Source organism: Salvelinus alpinus, chromosome 2 (genome assembly GCF_045679555.1).
Source record: "Salvelinus alpinus chromosome 2, SLU_Salpinus.1, whole genome shotgun sequence".
NCBI classification, from domain to species: Eukaryota; Metazoa; Chordata; class Actinopteri; order Salmoniformes; family Salmonidae; genus Salvelinus; species Salvelinus alpinus.
This window is the reverse complement of record NC_092087.1, coordinates 88,846,242-88,861,016: the sequence shown is the minus strand read 5'-3', so window position 1 is coordinate 88,861,016 and position 14,775 is coordinate 88,846,242. Positions and strand designations below refer to the sequence as shown.

At 46.2% G+C, this 14,775-nt stretch overlaps 1 protein-coding gene across 1 annotated transcript in view; it reads left to right on the top strand.

Moving 5' to 3' along the window:
• The window catches only part of LOC139541532 (B-cell receptor CD22-like), a 97,715-nt gene that overhangs the window by 31,005 nt on the left and 51,935 nt on the right, over positions 1-14,775 (top strand). The gene's annotated exons all lie outside the window — the stretch shown is intronic.

Below are 14,775 nucleotides of genomic sequence, written 5' to 3'. Positions count from 1 at the left end.
TTGTCCAACACAGAGAGAAAAGTACAACGATTCAACTCCTTTCTGGTGGTTATAAAATACAATGCAACGTTATTGGTTTCATTGTACTTTTGTGACAATGCTATTAGTCCCATTGCACTTTTGGGCCGATGCTATTGGTTCAATTATATGTATTTGGACTGCGCCTGCAGTATGTCCTCCTGTCCAGGGGGTGAAGCTGGAGAGCACCAGGCTGGTGATCAGGTACCCAGACAGCTAGACAGAGAACCACTACCTCTCCTCAGAGGACCAAACCCACAGGCCTCATCACCTCCTCGGCCTCCCAGTACGCCTCCACAGGGTAAGGACATCCGTCTGTCATTCAAAACATCATTATGAGTTATTCTAAAGTGTTACCAATCAACTCATATAAACTTTTGAAATGTACAAAGTGATGGAAGGAGGAAGCAGGAGCACAGGTGCAGGTGTTTGTGTTTTCATACTGTTTGTCTCTCTCTCTCCCAGGACCAGGAGGATGGCTCCCATCAATGGTGACGAGTGTTTCTTCTGGAGGACCACCGGCTGTTTCTATGGTGACAAGTGTTGCTTCAAACACAAGCCTGACCAGAGAGGAAGAGACAGGAAACCATGGCAACCCTGACCACCACGCAGCGACTGGATAGTAGAGTAGAAGTAGTAGAAGAGGATGAGGGACTGTGTCCCTACTTTAAAAGGGAACAGGAGGATTGGGGGGTGGGGGGGGGTGTCACCCCGTTTGTAGTCCTCTGGCACACACCACAGATCCCAGACAGAACACTAGACATATAGAATGAGTGTGTGAAGTGTCAATCAAAGTGAAGAGGAGTGCACCTCTGATTTCCTTCCCCCTCTCCCTCGGCCTGAGCTGTGAAACATGGAAATTACTTCATCATTAGAACTTGAAGGGATCTTTGGCCAGTGAACCTCCTCTGTGATGACCATGTTGTAGACACTAAGGGGGCTGACATCTGTTGTTGTCATGTGTTTTACTGTGTATGTATGTATGGTCATGTGACTGGACATGTGACCACTTGTGATGTAACTGTGAGACTCACTGCCAGCCTGATGCCATAGGGTGCCTAGTAATTGCCCCAACAGGGGATAAATAAATGCTATTATTTAATAGAATTACAATTGAATATGGGGCATGTTCCAGGCAGACTATATTGCAATCACCTGCCTGCTCTCACAAACATTAGTCCTTCTCCTTTTTTACCTAAAGCGGTACTATAATTCAAAATCAAATAGCTAAATGATCCATGGTATGACCACCTTAAAACAATTCCATATGTCAGCTAGTAGAACCCCCCCAAACGGCTCAGACTTTTAGAGGTTCAGAAACCCAGTGTCAGAGGGAGCAATGTCCAGCACCTAAACACACAAATAAAATCAAATTGTATTAGTCACATTCTCCAAGTACAACAGGTGTAGACCTTACTGTAAAATGGTTAATGACAAGCCCTTAACTAACAATGCAGTTGTTTTTATGTAAGAAAATACTAGATATTTTAAATTATAAAAATAAAATAAAAACTAAATAAATCACACAATAAAATAACATTAACGAAGCTGCAATAAACAATTACATGAAAGATTATTCATTGTCATTAAAAAAAAAACACGCCTCACTCAGACACAATAGGACACAATAATCCCAGACAGACAGACAGACTTAGTTATATGCATGTCAGGGTTCACTTTGGGTCCATTGTTCTGAAGATCAGTGAGCGGGCATTCTATGTTGTGTGTCTAGTTTGTCTGTTTCTGTGTTCAGCCTAATATGGTTCTCAATCAGAGGCAGCTGTCAATCGTTACATGAACACACGTAACGGCAGTCTAAGTCGTCCTCCTCATCGGAAGAGGAGAGGCCAGAAGGATCGGAGGACCAATGTACAGCGTGGTAAGTTTCCATGATTTAATAACACGAAAACTAGACAAAATACAAAACAACAAACGAACCAACCGTCACAGTCCCATGTGGCACAAACACTGACACAGGAAACAACCACCCACAATCCCCAACACAAAACAAGCCACCTATATATGATTCTCAATCAGGGACAACGATTGACAGCTGCCTCTGATTGAGAACCATATTAGGCTGAACACAGAAACAGACAAACTAGAAACACAACATAGAATGCCCACCCAGCTCACGTCCTGACCAACACTAAAACAAGCACAACACAAAAGAACTCTGGTCAGGACGTGACAGTACCCCCCTCCTGATGTGCGTACTCCGAACGCACCCATAAAACTCAAGGGGAGGGTCTGGGTGGGCATCTGTCTGCGGTGGCGGCTCCGGCGCAGGACGAGGACACCACTCCACCATTGTCTTTGTCCCCCTCCTTAGTGTCCTTTGAGTGGCGACCCTCGCCCCCGACCCTGGTCTAGGAACCTTCACAAAGATCCCCCCTAGATTTAGGAGACAGCTCAGGACAGAGGTAGCTCAGGACAGAGAGGTAGCTCAGGACAGAGAGGTAGCTCAGGACAGAGAGGTAGCTCAGGACAGAGAGGTAGCTCAGGACAGAGGGGCAGCTCTGGACTGAAGGGCAGCTCCGGACTAATGGCAGCTCCGGACTGAGGGGCAGCTCCGGACTGAGGGGCAGCTCCGGGCTGAGGGGCAGCTCATGACTGGAGGGCAGCTCATGACTGGAGGGCAGCTCATGACTGGAAGGCAGCTCATGACTGGAGGGCAGCTCATGACTGAAGGGCAGCTCATGACTGGAGGGCAGCTCATGACTGGAGGGCAGCTCATGACTGGAGGGCAGCTCATGACTGGCTGGTGGCTCTGGCAGCTCCTGACTGGCTGGCGGCTCTGGCAGCTCCTGACTGGCTGGCGGCTCTGGCAGCTCCTGACTGACTGGCGGCTCTGGCAGCTCCTGACTGACTGGCGGCTCTGGCAGCTCCTGACTGACTGGCGGCTCTGGCAGCTCCTGACTGACTGGCGGCTCTGGCAGCTCCTGACTGACTGGCGGCTCTGGCAGCTCCTGACTGACTGGCGGCTCTGGCAGCTCCTGACTGACTGGCGGCTCTGGCAGCTCCTGACTGGCTGGCGGCTCTGGCAGTTCCTGACTGGCTGGCAGCTCTGGCAGCTCCTGACTGACGGACGGCTCTAGCGGCTCCTGACTGACGGCTCTAATGGCTCGGGACAGACGGGCGGCTCTGAATGCTCGGGACAGACGGATGGCTCAGATGGCGCTGGGCAGACGGATGGCTCAGATGGCGCTGGGCAGACGGATGGCTCAGATGGCGCTGGGCAGACGGATGGCTCAGACGGCGCTGGGCAGGCAGGCAGCTCAGACGGCGCTAGGCAGACGAGCAGTGCAGGCGGCGTTGGGCAGACGTCCGACTCTGACCTGCTGAGGCACACAGTAGGCCTGGTGCGTGGTGCCGGAACTGGTGGTACCGGACTGGAGACACGCACCTCAAGGCTACTGCGGGGAGCAGGAACAGTGCGTACAGGGCTCTGGAGACGCACAGGAGGCTTAGTGCGTGATGCCGGAATTGGAGGTACTGGGCTGGAGACACGCACCACAGGGAGAGTGCGTGGAGGAGGAACAGGGCTCTGGAGACGCACTGGAAGCCTGGTGCGTGGTGTAGGCACTGATGGTACTGGGCTGGGGCGGGAAGGTGGCGCCGGATATACCGGACCGTGAAGGAGTACACAAGCTTTTGAGCACCGAGCCTGCCCAACCTTACCTGGTTGAATGGTCCTCGTAGCCCTGCCAGTGCGGCGAGGTGGAATAGCCCGCACTGGGCTATGCTGGCGAACCGGGGACACCATTTGTAAGGCTGGTGCCATGTACGCCGGCCCGAGGAGACGCACTGGAGACCAGATGCGTTGGGCCGGCTTCATGACACCCGGCTCGATGCCCAACCTAGCCCTACCAGTGCGGCGAGGTGGAATAGCCCGCACTGGGCTAAGCACCCGTACTGGGGACACCGTGTGCTCCACCGCATAACACGGTGTCTGACCATTACGACGCCCTCTAACTCCATGGTAAGCACGGGGAGTTGGTGCAGGTCTCCTACCTGACTTCGCCACACTCCCCTTTAGCGCCCCCCCCCCCCCAATAAATTTTTGGGTGAGCCTCTCGGGCTTCCAGCCGCTCTGCCTTGCTAGCGCCTCATAATGCCGCCTCTCCGCTTTTGCTGCCTCCAGCTCCGCTTTGGGGCGGCGACACTCCTCTGGCTCTGCCCAGGGTCCTTTACCGTCCAGAATTTCCTCCCATGTCCATTCCTCCTGGTACTGCTGCTGCTGTCGCTGCTGCCCGTTGCCACGCTGCTTGGTCCGGGTTAGGTGGGTGGTTCTGTAACGGCAGTCTAAGTCGTCCTCCTCATCGGACGAGGAGAGGCGAGAAGGATCGGAGGACCAATGTACAGCGTGGTAAGTTTCCATGATTTAATAACACGAAAACTAGACAAAATACAAAACAACAAATGAACCAACCGTCACAGTCCCGTGTGGCACAAACACTGACACAGGAAACAACCACCGACAATCCCCAACACAAAACAAGCCACCTATATATGATTCTCAATCAGGGACAACGATTGACAGCTGCCTCTGATTGAGAACCATATTAGGCTGAACACAGAAACAGACAAACTAGAAACACAACATAGAATGCCCACCCAGCTCACGTCCTGACCAACACTAAAACAAGCACAACACATAACAACTCTGGTCAGGACGTGACAACACATCTCTTTCACAAAAGCACACAGTGGATATTCAGAGCAGTTTGCGTTGGCCTTGGCAAAATGACAGCTGTTGTCTGTTGTTTCTAGGTAGCTAATGTTGATAGCTAAAAGTTAGGTAACTTACTAGCTCACTAGCTAACTATGGGGTCTTGCTGTAATTCAGAGGCAGCACATCATATTGTTCACTATCCAGTACATTCAGAGTAGCTGTGTGATGCACAGAAATACTTGTTTATCACTGAATAACAGCAGCTTCATGTAGCTAACAAGCTAGCTGAGATCAATAGTTCACTCAATTCAAACGCCAGTTCAACATATCTCCCAATAACAGTACTTTTACGTGCATGCCTGGTTTATTCTATATACATTTTTTACATTTTCAAATGTTATTTTACCTTCTATTTTGTATATTTTCATCGGACTAGTAGGGACATATGAAGCCTGGAAGCTGCAGTAATGTTGAGATGTCAGTAGGGAGAGCTCTAGTCTAGAACACTGGTACCAAAGATACTCCCCTTTCATCTGTTCTGGAACCTTCAGTACCAGCTGATGAAGAGTGATGGGAATGGGTCACATTTTGTCTCTTGTAAAACATGTAGGCCCACTCCTCAAATAAAGAAATGTAACTACAGTATGCTGACTTTAGCCCATTTTCTATTTAGATACAGTAACATCCTTTATGTGAAATGCTCTTCCTGCATGTTAATGGCCTGACTAGGCTACTTTTAAAATGTGTCAACCACAGAACTCACACTTAGGCTATGCCTGCTTCTACTAATACTTACAGTAGACTACTTCTTGTTTCCACGCAGTGACAGTACGTTGACTCACTGTACAAGACCTATCCCCTTCACTTCACTCTGTAAGTACACTTGACGATATCTTGAAATATAGTTTTAGTTTTGATGTTTTTAGCCATACATCACATGACTTACTGTATCTTTGTACTTGTTGGTTAATTTTGAACTGTGTTTTGGTTGTTACATCAGGGCTTGTATTCATAAAGTGTCTCAGAAGGGCCGTACAAATGATGTTCTAAAAAGGCTAAACTGATCTCAGATCAGCTCTCCTACTCTGATACACTTTGTGAAAACTGACCCTTGACTGTGGTTTCATGTGTGTAGTTTAGGTCAGTTTATTCAATTGCATGTTTAAAACATTATCAGTTGTAATGGGGTGAGTGACTGGTTGCCGGGAAGTCAGGCGCAGGAGAGCAGAGATGGGTGATAACAGGAGAACTTTAATATACACCCTGGCCCAAAGGCACAGGCGAGGCAGCACAAGGCACAACCACGGTAACATGAACCGGATTAAACAAAAGAAACAAACCTAGCGTAAGCCAGCCTGTAGCGTAACACCCTACACAAAGAACAATTCCACACACAGACATAGAAGAAACAGAGGGTAATATGCATTTAGTCTGATGAGGGAATGTGAACCAGGTGTGCGGGAAAACAAGACAAAACAAATGGAAAATGAAAGGTGGAGCGGCGACTGCTAGAAGACCGGTGACGTCGACCGCCGAACGCCGCCCGAACAAGGAGAGGGACCGACTTCGGTGGAAGTCGTACCATCAGTAGAGTATAGTATACCAGTAATACCCAAATCTCAATTCAATAGGGTCATGTTCACTGTCAAACTATAACAGGGTCAAGTATAAATGTGTGTGATCAAATCAAATCACATTTTATTGGTCACATACACATGGTTAGCAGATGTTAATGTGAGTGTAGCGAAATGCTTGTGCTTCTAGTACCGACCATGCAGTAATATATAACAAGTAATCTAACAATTTCACAACAACTACCTTATACACACAAGTGTAAAGGAATGAATAAGAACATGTACATATAAATATATGGATGAGCGATGGATGAACGGCATAGGCAAGATGCAGTAGATGGTATAGAGTACAGTATATACATATGAGATGAGTAATGTAGGGTATGTAAACATTATATAAAGGGGCATTGTTTAACCTCTCTTGGGCACGTGAGACGTTAGCGTCCCACCTCTTCAACAGCCAGTGACATTGCTGGGCGCCAAATTCAAATACAGAAATACTCATTATAAAAATTCAGAAAACAAAACATATTTTACATTGGTTTAAAGATGAACTTCTTGTGAATCCAACCCTGGTGTCAGATTTAAAAAATGCTTTACGGCGAAGCATACCTTACGATTATTTGAGAACATAGCCCACTAGACAAATCATTACAAACTGTAGCCAGCCAGGTAGAACAGTTACACAATTTAGAAATAGAGATAAAATGAATCCCTTACCTTTGATGATCTTCATATGGTTGCAGTCAGCAGACATTCATTTACTCAATAAATGTTCCTTTTGTTCGATAAAGTCTCTTTAAACCCAAAAACCGCAGTTATGTTCGCGCATTTTCTTCAGTAATCCACAAGCTCAAACGCAGTCAAAACAGGAAGACAAAAAAATCCAAATTGTATTAGTAAAGTTCATAGAAACATGTCAAACAATGTTCCTATTCAAACCTCAGGTTGTTTTTAGCCTAAATAATCGATAATATTTAAACCGGACAATAACGTCGTCAATTTAAAAGGTAAACAAGAAACGCACTCTCTCGGTCTTGCGCAGGAAAAAGCTCTGTGACACGGCAGGGCCACTCAATCAGCAAGATACAGAACAACTCTTACTTCTTAATTTTTCAGAATACAAGCCTGAAACAATTTCTAAAGACTGTTGACATCTAGTAGAAGGCATAGAAACTGCAACTTGAGTCCTAAGTCATAGGATACTGTATTGGCATTGAATAGAAAACTACAAAACCAAAAAAGAACGACTTCCTGAATGGATTTTTCTCAGGTTTTCGCCTGCCAAATCAGTTCTGTTTTATTCACAGACACTATTTTAATAATTTTGCAAACTTTAGAGTGTTTTCTATACAAATCTACCAGTTATATGCATGTCATATCTTCTGGGCCCGAGTAGTAGGCAGTTTAATTTGGGCATGCTTTTCATCCAAAATTCCAAATGCTGCCCCCTACCTTAGAGAAGTTAAATCTTTCCACTTTCTCCACTACAGTCCCGTCGATGTGGATAGGGTGGTGCTCCCTCTGCTGTTTCCAGAAGTCCACGATCATCTCCTTTGTTTTGTTGACTTTGAGTATGAGGTTATTTTCCTGACACCACACTCCGAGGGCCCTCACCTCCCTCATCGTTATTGGTAATCAAGCGTACCAATGTAGTGTCATCTGCAAACTTGATGAAGCCATGGGTGAAAGGGAGTACAGGAGAGGGCTGAGAAACCACCCTTGTGGGGCCCCAGTGTTGAGGATCAGCGGGGTGGAGATGTTGTTTCCTACCCTCACCACATGGTGGGCGGCCAGTCAGAAAGTCCAGGACCCAGTTGCACAGGGCGGGGTCGAGACCCAGGGTCTACATACAGTGGGGAGAACAAGTATTTGATACACTGCCGATTTTGCAGGTTTTCCTACTTACAAAGCATGTAGAGGTCTGTAATTTTTATCATAGGTACACTTCAACTATGAGAGACGGAATCTAAAACAAAAATCCAGAAAATCACATTGTATGATTTTTAAGTAATTAATTTGCATTTTATTGCATGACATAAGTATTTGATACATCAGAAAAGCAGAACTTAATATTTGGTACAGAAACCTTTGTTTGCAATTACAGAGATCATACGTTTCCTGTAGTTCTTGACTAGGTTTGCACACACTGCAGCAGGGATTTTGGCCCACTCCTCCCTACAGATCTTCTCCAGATCCTTCAGGTTTCGGGGCTGTCGCTGGGCAATACGGACTTTCAGCTCCCTCCAAAGATTTTCTATTGGGTTCAGGTCTGGAGGCTGGCTAGGCCACTCCAGGACCTTGAGATGCTTCTTACGGAGCCACTCCTTAGTTGCCATGGCTGTGTGCTTCGTGTCGTTGTCATGCTGGAAGACCCAGCCACGACCCATCTTCAATGCTCTTACTGAGGGAAGGAGGTTGTTGGCCAAGATCTCGCGATACATGGCCCCATCCATCCTCCCCTCAATACGGTGCAGTCGTCCTGTCCCCTTTGCAGAAAAGCATCCCCAAAGAATGATGTTTCCACCTCCATGCTTCACGGTTGGGATGGTGTTCTTGGGGTTGTACTCATACTTCTTCTTCCTCCAAACACGGCGAGTGGAGTTAGACCAAAAAGCTCTATTTTTGTCTCATCAGACCACATGACCTTCTCCCATTCCTCCTCTGGATCATCCAGATGGTCATTGGCAAACTTCAGACAGGCCTGGACATGCACTGGCTTAAGCAGGGGGACCTTGCGTGTGCTGCAGGATTTTAATCCATGACGGCGTAGTGTGTTACTAATGGTTTTCTTTGAGACTGTGGTCCCAGCTCTCTTCAGGTCATTGACCAGGTCCTGCCGTGTAGTTCTGGGCTGATCCCTCACCTTCCTCATGATCATTGATGCCCTACGAGGTGAAATCTTGCATGGAGCCCCAGACCGAGGGTGATTGACCGTCATCTTGAACTTCTTCCATTTTCTAATAATTGCGCCAACAGTTGTTTCCTTCTCACCAAGCTGCTTGCCTATTGTCCTGTAGCCCATCCCAGCCTTGTGCAGGTCTACAATTTTATCCCTGATGTCCTTACACAGCTCTCTGGTCTTGGCCATTGTGGAGAGGTTGGAATCTGTTTGATTGAGTGTGTGGACAGGTGTCTTTTATACAGGTAACGAGTTCAAACAAGTGCAGTTAATACAGGTAATGAGTGGAGAACAGGAGGGCTTCTTAAAGAAAAACTAACAGGTCTGTGAGAGCCGGAATTCTTACTGGTTGGTAGGTGATCAAATACTTATGTCATGCAATAAAATGCAAATTAATTATTTAAAAATCATACAATGTGATTTTCTGGATTTTTGTTTTAGATTCCGTCTCTCACAGTTGAAGTGTACCTATGATAAAAATTACAGACCTCTACATGCTTTGTAAGTAGGAAAACCTGCAAAATCGGCAGTGTATCAAATACTTGTTCTCCCCACTGTAGGTATTCCTCTTGTCCAGATGGGTCAGGGCAGTGCGATTGCGATTGCTTCGTCTGTGGACCTATTGGGGAGGTAAGCAAATTGGAGTGGTTCTAGGGTGTCAGGTAAGGTGGAGGTGATATGGTCCTTGACTAGTCTCTCAAAGCAATTCATGATGACGGAAGTGAGTGCTACGGGGCGATAGTCGTTTAGCTATGTTACCTTAGCTTTCTTGGGAACAGGAACAATGGTGGCCCTCTTGAAGCATGTGGGAACAGCAGACTGGGATAGGGATTGATTGAATATGTCCGTAAACACACCAGCCAGCTGGTCTGCGCATGCTCTGAGGATGTGGCTAGGGATGCCGTCTGGGCCGGCAGCCTTGCGAGGGTTAACACGTTTACATGTTTTACTCACTTTGGCTGCGGTGAAGGAGAGCCCGCAGGTTTTGGCAGCGGGCCATGTCGGTGGCACTGTATTGTCCTCAAAGTGAGCAAAAAAGTTGTTATTTTGTCTGGGAGCAAGACATCGGGGTCAGCAACGGGGCTGGATTTTCTTTTTGTAGTCCGTAATTGACTGTAGACCCTGCCACATACCTCTCTTGTCTGAGTCGTTGTACTGACGCATAGCTTGTTTAATTGCCTTGCGGAGGGAATAGCTACACTGTTTGTATTCGGTCATGTTTCCCGTCGCCTTGCCCTGATTAAAAGCAGTGGTCCGCGCTTTCAGTTTTGCGCAAATAATCAATCCACGGTTTCTGGTTGGGGAATGTTTTAATAGATGCTGTGGGTACAACATCACCGATGCACTTGCTAATTAACTCGCTCACCGAATCAGCGTTTACATCAATGTTGTTGTTCGACGCTATCCGGAACATATCCCAGTCCACGTGATCGAAGCAATCTTGAAGCGTGGAATCAGATTGGTCGGACCAGCGTTGAACAGACCTGAGCAAGGGCGTTTCCTGTTTTAGTTTCTGTCTATTTGCTGGGAGCAACAAAATGGAGTCGTGGTCAGATTTGTCGAAAGGAGGGCTTCATCAATAAGTGCATCGATGACGTCGTCCCCACAGTGACAGTACGTACATACCCCAACCAGCTGCCATGAATTACAGGCAAGATCCGCACTGAGCTAAAGGGTAGAGCTGTCGCTTTCAAGGAGCGGGACTCTAATCCGGAAGCTTATAAGAAATCCTGCTATGCCCTCTGACAAACCATCAAACAGGCAAAGCGTCAATACAGGACTAAGATCGAATCGTACTACAACGGCAAGGCTTGCAGACTATTACAGACTACAAAGTGAAGCAGAGCCGAGAGCTGCCCAGTGAGACGAACCTACCAGACAAGCATAAAACCTGTTATGGAAAGGCGTGCCGCTAGCGGGACACCTGGCCAACATCCGGTGAAATTGCAGACCGCCAAATTCAAAATAAAGCTTAACCTGTCTAGGCCAGGAGTTCCGCTAGCGGAACTCCTCCCACATTCCACTGAAAAGGAAGAGCGGCAAATTAAAAAAATAAAATATTGAAATATTTAACTTTCACACATTAACAAGTCCAATACAGCATTAGAAAGATAAACATCTTGTGAATTCAGCCAACATGTCCGATTTTTTAAATGTTTTACAGAGAAAACACCACATATATTTATGTTAGCTCACCACCAAATACAAAAGACAGACAGACAGTTTTTCACAGCAACGGTAGCATGCAGGTAGCATGCACAAGCCAACCTAACTAACCTAGAACCAACCTAAATAACCTAGAAAAAACTACCTCAGATGACAGTCCTATAACATGTTACACAATAAATCTATGTTTTGTTCGAAAAATGTGCATATTTTAGCTATAAATCAGTTTTACATTACTGCTACCATCATAGCTACCATCATAGCTACAGTCAGAAATCGCATGGGAGTAGTCAGAGTAAATACAGACACCAACGTCAACTACCTAATTACTCATCATAAAACATTTCAGACAAATATATGGTGGATAGCTAATGAAAGACAAATATCTTGTGAATATAGCCAATATTTCCGATTTCTTTAAGTGTTTTACAGCGAAAACACAATATATCGTTATATTAGCTTACTACAATAGCTAGCACACAGCAGCATTGATTCTAGTCAAACAGTAGCGATAGCACAGTTCGACAGATATATGAAAAAGCATCCCAAATTGGGTCCTTATCTTTGTTGATCTTCCATCAGAATGTTCTCCAAGGGGTCCTTTGTTCAGAACCGACTTTATTTGGATCCAGAACGAACGATTTCCCTCTTGAATTAGCAAGCACACTGGCAGTGCGGTGCTAACCTCTCATTCTTGAACCAATTCTTGCGACGCATCACCTCTAAAGTCCAGAATAAATTTCAATAATATAATTAAACTATATTGAAAAAAACATACTTTAGCATGATATTGTGACATGTATCAAATAAAATCGAAGCCGGAGAACATATTCACCTTTAACGAGGGCTTTCCAGGAGCCGAGCCCAGGTCCAACTTCGCGCCCAGGAAAAAAAATAAATGGCGCTCCTGTCACTCCAAGAGGTTGTGTTCAATCCCAGGACGAGATAATCAAGTCATTTCTGCTCTCACTTCCGCATGACACCCAGGGGAAGGCGTATGACGTGTTTCTACAGTCATAAGTGACATGCCCTTTTATAGACAAGGTCTTGAAGAGAGACTTCGCTTTTGGAAATCTCACTTCCGGATAGGAAATGGTCTGTAAAAAGAGTTCTGTTTCACTTAGAGAAATAATTCAAACGCTTTTAGAAACTAGAGACTGTTTTCTATCCAATAGTAATAATAATATGCATATTGTACGAGCAAGAATTGAGTACGAGGCCGTTTAAATATCATACGATTTTCTCCAAAAGTGAAAACAGCACTCCCTGTCCTCAACAGGTTTTAACTTCTTGTTAATCCAGACGCTGTGTCAGATTTCAAAAAGGCTTTATGGCGAGAGCAAACCATGCGATTGTCTGAGGACAGCGCCCAGCGTACAAAACCATACCAACATTTCCAGCCAAGTAGATTAGTCACGAAAGTCGGAAATAGCAATAAAATGTATCACTTACCTTTGATGATCTTCATATCGGTGCACTCACAAGACTCCATGTTACACAATAAATGTTTGTTTTGTTTTTGCCTGCCATATCAGTTCTGTTATATTCACAGACGTTATTTTAACAGATTTGAGTGTTTTCTATCCAAATCAACCAATTACATACATATCCTAGCCTCTGGGCCTGAGTAGCAGGCAGTTTACTTTGGGCACGCTTTTCATCCAAAATTCCGAATGCTGCCCCCTATCCTAAAAAAGTTAACTATTTCTATGCTTGCTTCGGGGCTAGTAACATTGAAACATGCATGAGAGCATCAGCTGCTCCGGATGACTGTGTCATCACGCTCTCCACGGCCGATGTGAGTAAGACCTTTAATCAGGTCAACATTCACAAGGCAGCAGGGCAAGACGGATTACCAGGACGTGTACTCCAAGCATGCGCTGACCAACTGGCAAGTTTCTTTCCTGACATTTTCTACCTCTCCCTGTTTGAGTCTGAAATACCAACATGTTTCATCCAGAGCACCATAGTCCCTGTGCCCAAGAACACTAAGGTAACCTGCCTAAATGACTACCGATGCACTCACATCTGTATCCATGAAGTACTTTGAAGGGCTGGTCATGGCTCACATCAACACCATTATCCCATTATCCCAGAAACCCTAGACCCACTCCAATTTGCATACCGCCCCAACAGATCCACAGATGATGCAATCTCTATTGCACTCCACACTGCCCTTTCAGACCTGGACAAAAGGAACACCTATGTGAGAATGCTATTCATTGACTACAGCTCAGTGTACTCCCTGTTCATGACTGCATGGCCAGGCACGAGTCCAACACCATCATTACGTTTGCCGATGACACAACAGCGGTAGGCCTGATCACCAACAACGACGAGACAGCATATAGGGAGGAGTTCAGAGACCTGGCCGTGTGGTACCAGGACAACAACCTCTCCCTCAACATGATCAAGACAAAGGAGATGATTGAGGACTACAGGAAAATGAGGAACGGGGCTGTAGTGGAGCAGGTTGAGAGCTTCAAGTTCCTTGGTGTCCACATCACCAACAAACTAACATGGTCCAAGCACACCAATACAGTCGTGAAGAGGGCATGACAAAACCCATTCCCCCTCAGGAGACTGAAAAGATTTGGCATGGGTTCTCAGATCCTCAAAAGGTTCTACAGCTGCACCATCGACAGCATCCTGACTGGATGCATCACTGCCTGGTATGGCAACTGCTCAGCCTCTGACCGCAAGGCACTACAGAGGTTAGTGCGTACGGCCCAGTACATCACTGGGGCCAAGCTTCCTTCCATTCAGGACCTCTATACCAGACGGTGTCAGAGGAAGGCCCTAATAATTGTCAAAGACTCCAGACAACATAGACTGTTCTCTCTGCTGCCGCATGGCAAGCGGTACCGGAGCGCCAAGTCTAGGTCCAAGTGGCTTCTAAACAGCTTCTGCCAGATATTTGTTGAGGGGGGGGGGGCAGGGGGGGGTGCTAATTTGGAAGTGCGCTGCTCATTTGACGGCTACATGGAGCAGGCCTTTACAGAGAATCTGCTTAATTACCAGCCCCTCGTGGTGCTTGACAGCCTGGGTGGAGGTGCTAGCTGGTGGAGCTGATATTCGTCAGTCTCGGCCACTCTCACAGGCTTGCAGTGTGTGGCCTCCAATTTGCGGGCCTGATAGGCAGCTATCATGGGCAGTCCAGCTGTTTGGAGAAGGAGGTGTTTTCTGTACTCTTAAGTGTCATGCATTCAGGGACCTTTAAAATGTTACATTTGATTGGTGGATTCAAATAAAGTATTTAAAATGTGTGACACAGTTGATTTATCTGAGGGCCCTTCAGGACCAGACTGATAGGTAGTAGGGTTGACATCTATACTGTGTAGGATGTGTGTTTTAACTTTCTACATCCATAACAACCAGCTCTCTAGACTTGTATACAGACTTTATGGGCCTTATTGGCCTTCACTACAGATGGTGTGTGT